Source organism: Chenopodium album, chromosome 11, assembly GCF_948465745.1.
Source record: "Chenopodium album chromosome 11, dcCheAlbu1.1, whole genome shotgun sequence".
NCBI lineage: Eukaryota > Viridiplantae > Streptophyta > Magnoliopsida > Caryophyllales > Amaranthaceae > Chenopodium > Chenopodium album.
Genome location: NC_137844.1, coordinates 34353560 through 34365698, shown reverse-complemented (window position 1 = coordinate 34365698; position 12139 = coordinate 34353560). Strand labels below are relative to the sequence as shown.

At 37.2% G+C, this 12139-nt stretch overlaps 1 long non-coding RNA gene across 2 annotated transcripts; it reads left to right on the top strand.

Moving 5' to 3' along the window:
• Window positions 1–1308: 1308 nt before the first annotated feature.
• Window positions 1309–4034, top strand: LOC145568804 (uncharacterized). Of its 2 annotated transcripts, none has more exons than XR_014095965.1 (4): window positions 1309–1637; window positions 1821–1998; window positions 3321–3469; window positions 3766–4034. It is a non-coding gene; the product is annotated as an uncharacterized LOC145568804 (long non-coding RNA). The 2 variants fall into 2 exon arrangements; XR_014095964.1 differs by having other exon boundaries at window positions 3345–3469; window positions 3766–4033.
• The last annotated feature ends 8105 nt before the right edge of the window (window positions 4035–12139 follow it).

Sequence of the window (12139 nt, the reverse complement as noted above, 5' to 3'; positions counted from 1 at the left end):
AAAACAGTCCGGAAATAGGTAAAATTTGATAAGGAATAAAACTCCACTCTGTCGCTGCAAAACCAACCTTGTCGCCAGGCGACAGGGTCTGTCGCGTGGCGACAAGGCTTGTCGCGTGGCGACAGGCCTGTCGTTTGGCGACAGCCTGGATTCCTACGCGCTTTCAAACACGGAGTCCACATATGAATCAAATTCGATTTATAAAGTCATTATGAAAACTGAAATCGTATTTTTCATAAAATAATATTTTATTCCAAATAAAACTTATCAAAATCTAATTATTAATTCTAATTCTATTAGGACTAAAGAGAACCCTCTAGAGAATTCTAGAAGACTATAATTAATTCTAATAACTTTAGGAATAAAAATTAACATTGGGCCCTCCCCTAGATCATTGGGCCGCATGTAAAGATCAAACCGGACCCAGTTTAGTATTTTTGCCATAACTTCCTCATTACTCATCGGAATTGGGATTATAATATATCATTGGAAAGCTCTTTGCAAGCCCCATCCAAATACACTATTATTGGACCCTTGTCGTGGACCAAACTAAACTGGATTGGCTGTTTTCATAAAATAGAGTTGTTTTCGAAAACAGAAAGAATTTTAAATAAAAACCAAGCGCAACACTTGACCTTTCACACTTTCACCTCATTCGATTATCATTCGACGCAAAAGGTATTCATCACTAGATTTGGTTTTGGGGAGACACATATGGGTGTCTACAGGTACTGGCATGATTCATGATGAAAGAGGCCAAGAGAGGTCACTTGCCCATGTCACATGGCATAACCTTGAGCAAGAAGCAGTGTCCGAAGACACCTGATGAGCGAGAAAGGATGAATGAGATTCCATATGCTTCGCTAATTGGATCGATCATATATGCCATGATATATATAAGGCCAGATGTATTGTATGCCTTGAGTACTACGAACCGATACCAATCAGACCCAGGAGAGGCGCATTGGACCGTGGTCAAGAATATCCTAAGGTACCTGAAAAGGAACAAGGATAAATTCCTGGTATATGGTCACTAGTGGAAAAAATCTCATTTGTAACACCTTATTTGTAACAGGCAGTAGTTTGCCAGTTACAAAATACCTATTTGTAACGGGCAAAATAATAGTCAGTTACAATAAAGCTGCATAGTGGTACGGAAAATAGTATTCATAACGGGCAAAATAATACCCGTTACAAAAAAAGTGCATTATTTGTAACGGACACCAGTTGCCCAACACAAATAATTTGTTGTTTGTAAGAGGCACCATTTACCCGATACAAATAAGTTACTTGTTAAAAAACCCTAACGTCCTTTTTCACCTCCTCGCACCTGTCAGTCCTACTTTCTCTCCTTTCTCTCTCTGTCTCTCTCTCCCTCTCCCTCTCTCTCTCTCTCTCTCTCTCTCTCTCTCCTCATAGATCTGCTTCCTTCAATGGCAAATTTGGTCTCACTTCACTCTCCTTACCTCCATCTTCTCTCTCCTTCTGCTAACCCCTAAGTTTTGAAGCCAAATCGACACTCTCCTGTGTACGTTTATAGAATAGAATATAAAGCAGCGGCGGTTCTGGGGTCTTCTACGCCGAACTCCACGAAGTTATCAAGAGAGATTCGTTAGGGATCCCTACCTTCGCCGCAGGTAATTTTCTGATTTCCCATCAATTTCATTTTCATATTTCAAACCGTATTGTTCTGATTTTCCTACCGTACGTTTCAATACCGTATTTCGACACCTCCGAACAAGTCCTAGTGATTTTATAAACCCTAATTTTAATTTGGGATTTTATGAATTGGATTTTTAAATTTTGAATTGGACATGAAGGTAGAGCTGGTGTTCCTATGGAAGTTATGGGATTGATGTCGGGTGAACTTGCGGATGAGTATACTGTTAGGGTTGTTGATGTTTTCGCTATGCCGCAGAGTGGTACTGGTGTTAATGTTGAAGCTGTTGGCTATGTTTTCTAGACTAACATGCTTGATATGCTTGAGCAAACCGGAAGGTATTCTTTTCTTTTTTGTTTTGATTTTATAGGGTGTTTGTCTTGAATTATGCTTGATTTTTGTAAATGTAATTTAGACAGCTCCTTTATTCTATCATTAGCAGTCTTATTGAAAGAATTGGGGTTTTGGAATTAGTAGACTTGTTTCGAATCAATTTAAGCCTGTATATATTGAAATTATTCGATCTGAATATGCCTTTATTCGATCTATGCTTGTATGATTAGAAAATTATTCGAATATAAATTGATGATGGGATCTGTTTATAACTTTTTATTGTATTATTTTGGCTTTTAAATTTGGTTTCAAGTGTCATGGATTATGATATTTGGGTAAAATTAAAATTGAAAAGAAAGTAATAAATCAAAATGAAATATGAATATGTGACTTCCAGATGTCAATTTCTGGAGCTTTCTAAATAAAAATATGAATATACTTTTTTCTAGAAAAAAGTTCACTCCAAAAATTGGGTTGTTGTTGGGATCTTGTACTTCATCACTCTCTTCATCTTGCTAGCTTCAATAAATCAATACGCTTGAAAAATTGCAACTTTATTCTCCAATTTTACCACTGTAAGTAAATTTTCCTGTTTAATTATTCATGTTTTTGTTCAAAGTTTGCAACTTTAATGGTGGGTTTTTGAATTTACCGGCAAACTGTTTGAAATTTGGTATTTCTCTCGTTTATTTGCCAATCCTCAAATTTGTGAAATTGGGCATATTTTTTTGGGTATTCCTCTGTTATTAATATCTGCAATTGAAATTGTTCAATTAAAGTTTGATTATATCTTGATGGGTTATAATGGTGCAATTATTTTTTGTAATCATATGACAAAAGTAGCTGATTAATGCTGCATTATCGATGATTACATTAAAGAATCAGCATTACCCATATAATGAAATTAAAAGTATATTTGATTAGGTTAAGCTTGTCGCATGCTTAATTTGTATGTTTGGAGATGGTCCTATTCTTCCCAATTATACAAAATTTAAGTTTTATATAAATCTATAGCAAAAGTTATGAGCTTTGTCACTTTGTGGTTTGCAATATAAGTAAATTTTAAGTGCCTGAATGCCTAATTATTATTTTTTCTTTAATTGACCTTGATGTTATTCTAGAAGGAAAGGGAAGTTTTTTGTGTGTTTAGTAACAGACAAAAAGGCTATGTATTTGAGGGCAATGAGGTTATATATGTGAACTCAATTTGTGTGTGGTTTAGTAGTTGGCTCACATTGCTTATCACTGATCTATGTGTTGCTGCTGGTTACTATTTCATATGCAACTATGCAAGCTCTGAACATGAAAACTTATACTGCTCACATAGTTTGTCGTTCTCGGCGCTTTGCAGGCATTGCTAAGTGCTAGGCAAATAAGCTATTTGCCACTCTTGGAAACATGAGTTTTTCTTTCCGTGGTAGCCGAGGAGATATCGAAAATGGATTATCAGGATTAGTTCCGGAAAGGCGCTCAGTAGTATGTCTTCTTATTTGTTCATGATTGATTTCCTTTTTAATGTGGTTGTCTTTACTTGGTGAGAGTTACATTGGTTGTTATGTTGGATTAGTTTTAATATGGAGCATTTAGAACTCCATATTAAAGCAATCAATGATGGGAGCCTCGTTGGATGGATTAGCTTTATTGAGGCATCTCCTGCTCTCGAGAAATTAACTCTCAAGGCAGGGTACCCCTCCTTTTTTAGTCCTATGTTATATTATTTTTGCATTGATTTTGATCTTCTCAACATTGATCTAGGTTTTCTCATCTTGCAGTTTTCGGGGATTGGTTGGATATATGATTCGTATAAAATGAAAGAAATCAAATACAATGGGCGCCCCTTCACGAGTTTGAAGACTATGGAATAGAAAACTCATTTTAAGTTTTCATGTTGTATTATGGAGTATTATTTATGTAGTAGCTTTTGACTCATGTTAGGGAGTTGTAAAGTCAATTTGGACATTTGTGAAAGTTATATCTTTGATTTTATAATTAATTAAATTTTACATTTATTATTATTAAATTTTGATAATAATAATTAAAATTTGGCATCATAGCAGATTGTCAGGTGACTAGCAGGTATCACCTGCTCCATCATTTTTTTTTAATTTGGCTTCAGGTGTATTTGTAACGGGCAAACCAAAAACCTATTACAAATAACCTTTTATTTGTAACGGGCGGTTTAAATGTCGTTTACAAATAACGGGTTATTCGTAACGAGCAGTCAAACTGTCCGTTACAAATAACGGGTTATTTGTAACAGATAGGCTATGTTATTCGTAACAGGCAGCGCCCGTTGCCCGTTACGAATAGACTGTTTTTGCCTGTTACGGATAGCTATTTTTCCACTAGTGGTGGCTCAGAAGAATTAGTTGTTGAAGGTTATACCGATGCAAGCTTCTAAACAGACAGAGACGATTTCAAATCAAAGTCTAGATATGTATTCTGTCTAAATGGAGGAGCGTTTAGTTGGAAGAGTGCCAAGAAGAGCACAATTGCAGATTCTATAACTGAAGTCGAATACATGAAAGCTGCTGAAGCGGCTAAGGAGGCAGTTTGGATTTGTAAGTTCGTTGGTGAACTTGATGTTGTACCCTCTATCAAGGGTCCAATAGCCTTTTATTGTGACAACAATAGAGCTATTGCTCAAGCTAGAGAGCCAAGGGAACATTAGAAGGTCAAACATGTCAAACAGCGATTTCACATGATAAGAGAATGGAAATCAGAGGGTGAAATCAGAATTTGTAAAGTTGGAACATATGACAATGTAGCCGATCCACTTACTAAACCTCTGCCTCAAGTGAAGCACAACAAGCACGTTAAGGCAATGGGAATCAGGCACATTGGAGATTGGCTTTGATTTCCCTGTTTAGTGTTTTAATTAATTTTAAACATTTTAATGTAAGACACTAAGATGAACCATTCAGGCTTTGGAGTAATTTAATTTCATGCAATTTTATCACTCTGTTTTCTATTTTATTGTGGTTTGGGATTAAATATTGAGTCCATTTTATTATGAGAATATTCAAAATAGGGTATCAAGACCAGTCTTGGATAAAGAAACACTTATTAAGTGAACATTAAATATTATAATCGAGAATTATCCCTAATCGAGGTCATTTAAATGATGGACAATTAATGACCGTTTGAGATTAGTGTGTAGTTTAAGTTATAACACTGTTTCTTGTGCTACAAGGACATGATTGTCATAAATCATTTACACAAGTATTGGTTTAGAACCATATTGGATCGACCTAAGAGAATACTTTAAGAGATTTAAAAATCGTCATAAGTATACTTCTCATTATAGCTATCGGAACCTCTTTCCTCGACCATGAGTATTGTGAGTTTTTCTTGTTTAAGTACTAGTCCGTTTTGATGTTAGTCAAATATCTGCCGTACATGGATATTATAACGGCAACACTCGGACGGCTAGGTCCTCTTAGTAAGGGAAGCTTACATTACAAGACTGGGAATGTCCCCCTACTAATAATAGGGAACATGTCTTTGTTGTCTACAAGGCCTCTTGAAGAGCGAGACTGTGAAAATGTATGGCCGTGCTCGGATGGATTTTAGAAATCATCTGCTTATACAGTCAGACTCGGATTTCGTGAAACACTTCTAGACGTAATAAGAATGACGAATAATCTTACCTTATAGTTCATGAAGAGACATTAAGTGACAGAGGAAAAAGGCTATACACTAAAAGCGCACTTGTCCGGAAGGACAAGTGGGAGATTGATAGGAATAGTGTCCTTAGAACAAGTGTATTATTCCGATAGAGGGTTCGGAGCTATTGAAAAGCTATTTATTCAGTAAGTTCAAGTGATTGGAATGCCTAGGTGGAGGCCGCTTCCGATCAGTAATATTAATGTATAATTAATATTACAGCTTAATCTTGACTGAACCCTTCGGGTCACACCCAAGAAACTAACTGTAGACACCCATTTGTGTCTCCCCAAAACCAAACCCAGTGATGAATACCTTTTGCGTCGAATGATAATCGAATAAAGTGAAAGTGTGAAAGGTCAGGTGTTGCGGTTAGTTTTTATTAAAAATTCTCTCTTTCTGTTTTTGAAAAACAACTCTATTTTATGAAAATAGCCAATCCAGTTTAGTTTGGTCCATGACAAGGGTCCAGTAATAGTGTAGTTGGATGAGGCTTACAAAGAGCTTTCCAATGATATATTATAAGCCCAATTCCGATGAATAATGAGGAAGTTATGGCCAAAATACTAAACTGGGCCCGGTTTGATCTTTACATGCGGCCAAATGATCTAGGGGAGGGCCCAATGTTAATTATTATTCCTAAAGTTATTAGAATTAATTATAGTCTTCTAGAATTCTCTAGAAGGTTCTCTTAAGTTCTAATAGAATTAGAATTAATAATTATATTTTGATAAGTTTTACTTGGAATAAAATATTATTTTATAAATACGATTTCAGTTTTCATACGGACTTTAAAAGTCAATTTTGATTGATAAGTGGACTCCGTGTTTGAAAGCGCGTAGGAATCCAGGCTGTCGCCAAACGACAGGCCTGTCGCTACGCGACAAGCCTTGTCGCCAAGCGACAGGTTTGGTTTTGCGGCGACAGTGTGGAGTTTTATTCCTTATCAAATTCTACCTATTTCCGGACTGTTTTCTTATAAATAGGGTCCTAAACCTCCGTTTTTTATCAACTCTCATCTATAATCTACAATTAATCTATTCTCTAAATTCTCTCTAAGCTCTCATCTCTCTAGCTTTTCACAAACACAAGATTCCGCATACACAAGATCTAGAAACACCTAGCCAAGTTCGGAGTTGCCTTCGCCCTAGACGTGAAAGGTTATAATTTCTGAGGGTTTGGTCCCAATCTCTATTTCAATTATTTAATTTGTTTGTTAGATTTCATATTTTCCTTGAAGTTACTAACGCGTGTATTTTGTTATTAGAAAGAGGTACGAGGCATCAAAGTATGTAATCTTATTGCTCTATTCTTGTGGAAAGCATGTTTGTTATTTATTCCTAGCATCATGTTAGGATGTTTCTATTGCTTTCTAGTATCATGTTTAGGGTGCCTTTTACTCTTTTCTAATATCATGTTAGTATCATGTTAGGGCTAAAGCTTTGATTTTTAATGTTAGTGACATGCTAGGATTTGTTATTAATCTTGTTAGTATCATGCCTAGGATCTTGCTATTATTATGCTTTAACATGATTATTTTAATTATAATTGTTATTATGATTATAATTGTTATGATTATTATGATTATTATCATGTTGCTTGATGCTTATTTATTTGTTGTTGCTTGATCACGCCTTTTATGTATGTTTAAAGGGAATTTGTGCTTGTAATCACGCTTAATAAGATAATTAATAATCTTGTTTAGGGTTAATATGATTATAATTCAAGTGATCGCCAATAATAGTTTTGCTTGTGCATTAATATTCAACCAACGTAGATAAACAGGTTTAGGGTTAATCTAATGTTTGCATGTTAGTCAAAAAGCGCACATGAATACGAGTAGAATAAAGTAGAGGCCTATTTTATAGGGCGAGTTCTTTCTTTTGTAGATTGGATTCGTACCTTCATCCCCGAACCCTATTTGGTTCAAGACCTTTTGGAGTTGACGATCTCATGGATCGTTAAGGGGTGTAACCTTCACCCTGTGAACGGTTTACAAGTTCCTAAAACTTGTTGGCGACTCTTTTGCTCTAGCTTCCTTCCCTTTGGACGCCACCATGCTTAAGTGTATGATCACAGTGGGGCTCAAGTTTGGGATGGCTTGAAATATTGCCTACAGTTTTTGGCGACTCCACTGGGGAGGATTTCTATTTTTATTCCTAAAATTTATTTTGGTAATAATTTAGAATGAGCGGATGAGACTCGAAAAATTCTAAGTATTTCATGTGCGTAATTTTGATTAGCATTATTGTCATATGCATAAAAAAGTTCCTCATTGGATAGACCATCCGAAATGAGTAAAAAACATAGGATTTTTACACGTAGGAAACCTTAGAAATATCTTTCACAACTAGAATTGAAATAATACTGCGAAATCTGGAAAATTCTAAGAACGTAGATACCTGCTAAGGCATGTAGGAACTAGCGTCTAGAAAACAGGGCTTGTCGCTTGTAAAGTGCTTATGTCGCCTGGCGACATGGGTACTTTTGCGGCGACAGTCCCTGTAGTCTGGCGCCAAGTTCTTCCAATATCGAACCTGAACTCTGCCTTCTTGTTTTGACCATTTCTAGCACTGTTGGCTCGATTCTACTTCCTGATTGAGTTTTTCTCTCTTTTCTGAAACCCATATGTGTTCTACATATGGACATAACCCTCTGGGGGTTCACGCTCCATCAACCCAATCGAACGCTCCTGGCAACGACGGGTACATCGGAGTTTGTGAATCCACCAAACCGTGGAAGCAAGTTTTTTAACTTGCGGGGTCCCATCCATACGCGCCAACCCTTCCAAAGGTAAGGCTTCTGCGCGATGCATCCGGACTCATAACCATGGACCCTCTTTGACTAACCCATATCCTTGAACTTTAGAGAACTAGAGCCATGGTTAGGTTGCAAACTCATTGCATCATATTGTGACTATTTGAACTATTTGTGCATTCTTTGCTTGTGCATACCCTACATGTGCTAACCATTTGTTTGACTTGTGTTTAAGTCTAAATAAATTAATTAATGACTAAAAAGGACTTTGTCTAACTAATTAATTAATTAATTTGACTAATTAAAGACTAATAAAGTAATCAATCTAACTTAGTACGACTGTAGGCATGTCCCCTTAGAGTAAACTTACTGGAAACAGTCCTAGATTAATGTTCCAGCAATGGCGCAGAAGTTTGTGTTGTGGCGCCGCAGTTTACTGTTGTTCCGGCGACAGTCCAGATTCTTACTCGAGTCGTCACGACGAGTCTAATTAAACAGTCTCCTAATCAGTTTAACCAATTTGTTAATGGCTTTAGCCATATTTAAGTCCTTAATTGAGTCAAAGCATGTCACTTGCACTCACTTATAAAGCACACACTTAACATGTATGTCACACCTTGACCATGTCTAGAGAATCTTGAATGCGTGTGTTCCGTCATTTTTTTTAGGGGGGTAAGTCGGATATTAATCCTCAAATTAAACCACTTGTTTGAACCCATTCCCAAAAATATGCACCCAATTTTTGCCTTTTTTTTAAAACCATAAAATCAAAGTCAACTTGAGTCAAGTCATTAAAACAAATATGGTTTAATTTACAGCGCGTGGTCAAGAAAGGAAGGGCGTTTAATCAAGGATAACACTTTCGTTCAAGTCTCACTTTTTGTTAAACCAATTGGTCGAAAAAGGAAAGTTAAGAAGATAATGGCAAGTCAGGAAGAAGTCAACGATCTTAAGGGACAAGTGGCTAACATGGCTGAAATGTTGAAGAATCTGACTCTTCAAATCAATGACCCTGTGAGACAACAGCAAATGGAGCTCATCCAGGAAAGTTTGAGCAGATTATCCAATGACTATAGATTCCAGGGCATTATCTCACAAGGGGTCTCAGTGGTCAAGGATCTTCTTCCACAGAAGTTCAATGCCAACGACATCCCGAAATTCAAGGCAATGGATAACCCTTATTTTCATTTAAGAGCCTTTGAAACTGTAATGAATATTAAGGAAATAGATAAGAAAGCTTTTCATTCTGTGTTTTCTCTATCTTTAGAAACTATTTGTCAGCAATGGTACTTTTCTCTTGATAAAGAGAAAACCTCTAGTTGGGAGTCAATTTTAAATGCTTTCATTGATAGATATAAATGTAATGTTCAAGTTGAAACTGATCATAGGGAACTTGAAATTCTTAAGCAGAAAGAGAATGAAGGCTTTACTTCCTTCTTTAATAAATGGAGGGAAACTTCTGCAAAGATGGTTGAGGTGCCTAGTGAGAAAGAATCTGTGAGGATGTTCATCAAGAACCTCCAAGAAAAATATTCTAAGCATCTCAAATACCAAAATAACTTGCACACCTTCAAGGCCGTCTATGACATTGGTATCAATATTGAAGATGACCTAGCCAAACAAAAAGCTGCTAACAATAGTAACTCTAATAGTGGCTGGAAAGGCAAGAAGAACGACAATCCTTCTTCTTCCAAAACCACCCACTCAAATAATGTTAGCACCTTTAATTTGAATGAAGTCCTCGTTATGAATAATCAAGGACAAAAGAAACTATTTAGGAGGAACTTTACTCCTATTGGTATGAGTTATGACACCGCATTCGATCTCTTACATGCAAAAGGTCTTATAACTCCCATTGGACCGTTTGGGGACCCACCAGTCGAAAAGAGAACGGCTAGCTAGAACCCCAATGCACATTGCAAGTATCATTAGGGTAGGGGCCATCTCACAGAAAATTGTTGGAAGCTAAAGGAAGTAATCCAAGATTTAATTGATAACAACAAACTTCCATTGCCCCCTGCAAGCAAGAAGCCAAGTATCAATAATGCACCACTGTCGGATTCCTTGGCTATTTCCGATGAGGAAAATCAGGTTGACCCCTCGAATCTCATTAAACCTGTCGAAACCATTGAAGAAGAGGAGGAAGTCTTCGAGGATGCCGAGGATCATTTCCCTTGTGGACAAGAACCTGCAACTAAACAAAAAGTGTGTATCCTTATTCAGGTTGTGTTGAAAGCAAGAGAATTATTACGCGAGGCCATGGAGGTTATAAAAGAATGAAACGAACTACTCAAAAGTAGACCTCTACCTAAAGAGAAGAAATCGTTCTCCCTCCAAGTAATTGACACACCCAAAAGGAGCAATAGGCCATACACTCCAATTGGGACTTCTTATGCAAATATGTTCAAAATGCTCTCCGAGAATGGTAAAATTCAACCTCTCGAACCGAGACCATTTGAATCACTAAAAAGGACAGATAGGTACTACTGTCCATATCATCAATTGGGAGGACATACTATAGAAAATTGTTTCAAGTTCAAAGACTTGGTCCAAAGATTGATTGATAACAAGAAACTAGTTCAAATCCCACAAGAACAAGATGCTACCATCAATGGGGTTTGGGATAGTGATGAAAAGGATGTATACCTCAAGGACGTCGAAGAAACTCCACTTTCGACAATATATCCAGTAGGTGACATTTCGGATGAAGAGGATTCACCTATAGATGTCCTCACAAGATCCGGGAGAATGCAACCTCCCAGTACTGCACAACCTATTCCTGCTACTCAACAAGTTCCCATACCAATCATAGAAGACAACGATGTTGTCAAACAATTAAAAAAGACTAAGGTCAAAATGAACGTATGGAAACTTCTAGCTACATCCCGAGAACATAGAGTTGCGGTCATGGATGCCTTAGCTAAAGTAAGGATAGATTCGAACACCACTCCTGAGGGGTTGGCTAACTTCCTCATGAGTGATCTCCCAAGACCTATTAATTTGATCACTTTTTCCGACAAAGATCTACCGTCGGAAGGTGACAAGCACAACAAAGCTCTCAACCTCACAGTAATTTGCAAGAGAATGAACGCCCCTATGACTCTTGTAGATAATGGATCGGCAATTAACGTTTGCCCACTTAGAACTGCGAGGATGTTAGGGATAAGAGATGAAGATTTATCTCCATCAACACAAGGAATAAGAGCCTACGATAACTCACGTCGCCAAGCATTAGGCACGATTACTATGAACATAACGGCGGGAGTAATTGAACATGCCACCACATTCCAAGTGGTAGATATTAAGACCTCGTTCAACTTACTGTTGGGACGCCCTTGGCTTCATGACCTAAAGGCCATCCCTTCATCTCTTAACCAACAAGTGAAAGCCATAGTTAGAGGAATACCAATAACAATCGATGCTTCACCTATGAGGATCAAAACAGTAGAAAATCCACTAATCAATGTGGAGCACGATGAGAATGACGAAGATCTGTGGGGCTTTAATGAAGAGGTCTCCTTAATCGAGGAAAATGAAAGGACCCCTCTTCGCTATGACCTCCACTCCAACATGATAATCAATACTATCTTGAGAGAAAAAGGACAGTTCCCTGGAATGACTCTAGGAAAGAAGAAAGGGATAGCAAAACAGATGGGACTACCTGGCCTCCTTAAATTAGATACTTTCGGAGTTGGTTTCGAACCGACTCTCAAAGATCTAAAG